Below are 1,717 nucleotides of genomic sequence, written 5' to 3'. Positions count from 1 at the left end.
AGAGAGAGAGAGAGTATTAGGTGTCTGAGGCGCTCTGCCACCAAAATCTTCGTTGCGTTTCCAACCTAGCTTGGAAGTGTGTTATGTTAGTACCAAGAAAAGTTTGTTCCTCTTTCACGCCAATCAATTGTACGTTAACATTTATTTCAACTATAAAGCACTACTACTCATGTGTTCTCTCCCCCTATTACCCCCCTTTGGCATAGAGTCAGAGCAAGGGAAAGCGCTCTATGCCATTTCCTTTTCCACATTGCCAAACTTCTTTACTTATTTTCTTTTCTCATATATAAATTTGAAAAAGAAAAAAACCCAGTTTTATGGAATTATACTTAAATAGAGAAATTAAATTATATTAAAGACATAATTACACAATAATCTATACTCAATACCACGTAGTCCCAAGTTAACAAATACGTATCAAATTGTACAAATCCCTAGAAATTAATGTAAACGATGAATAGAAAACAAGGTCAAGCTCAATTGTAACATTTTTCAAATAAAAAATTTCTCAAATGAGTAGACATATCGTTAACCTCGGACATAGACCATTTTGATGAAACACTGAAATGCAGTCGGTTGTATAGGCTCAGAATTTTTTTTATATTTTTTATAATATATCATGGTACGTACTTAACAAGCCTCGTTTGGTTCGCAAAAAGTAAGTATTAAAGGAAAGTTGTTTTTTTCCTCATTTGGGAATGCTGAAGGAAAGAAAATAGTTTCCTGAATAAAAGGAAAATGTGGAGGAAAGTGGTTCATTCAAAAATCTAAAGGAACCATTTTCTCCTTTCATTACATTTATTACTCACAACACATTATTTCATGCATTAATTAAAATCATTCAAGATAATTTTCTTATGTTATCAAACATCGATCGGTATGGAAAGTTTTCAGGAAATTTTATTTTCCTCATATTTTCCTTCTTATGCAAAAAAAAAAAAAAAAAAACAAAGGAATAACTTTTCTTTCTGTGAGCCAAATGAGACATAAGAGAATTTCATAAATATTACACTTAATTATGAGATCGAGAACGTAGAAGTGTTTAGTTAATTTTTAGTCATCAAATGACATAGCATGTGAGATGACGATACTTTAGCTCTGCAAGATATGCAACTTTCAGATTAAATTCTGACAAAATAATTAAAACATTGCCACACCAGTTACAATTGTGAGGTAAAAACACACTTCATCACCTATGCTTATGGTGTGAGTTTTGATTTCTGTTCATGAGAAGCGCGGCTAAAAATCATGATGATAAGGCGGTAAAAATGTGATTGTGTATATATGTAAACTACTGAAAGCTGCACAGAATGATTAGGTGTAGTGTTTGTTGTTTAGTAGCTTAACTAAAACAGATGACTCGTTGGAGTGCATGGAGAAAGGCCATCGATCTCTTCCATTATTTGTGCACACAATAATAGTGGTGCTAGCTAGGAGTGTGTTAGTTTGCTAACTCGATCAGTTAGTTTGCTTATTCTATACAAAAGTGAGAAAATTAGGAGCAAATTAAGACTGGAACTGATGAGGATCAAGAATGGTTGGTATAAGATCGAGTGGGTTTCATACACACTCACTCTCTTTCTTTCTCAAATTTATATAAGATCGAGCACATAGTAAGTAAGCCAACTAAGTCATCACGATTAATAAGCATACCCATTCAAGCAAAGGGGATCGAAGGAGGGATTCCACGTTATAAGCATGGCTACACCTCATTCAC

The sequence above is a fragment of the Fragaria vesca genome, linkage group LG3 (genome assembly GCF_000184155.1).
Source record: "Fragaria vesca subsp. vesca linkage group LG3, FraVesHawaii_1.0, whole genome shotgun sequence".
Classification (NCBI taxonomy): Eukaryota; Viridiplantae; Streptophyta; class Magnoliopsida; order Rosales; family Rosaceae; genus Fragaria; species Fragaria vesca.
Note: the sequence above shows the minus strand (reverse complement) of the source record.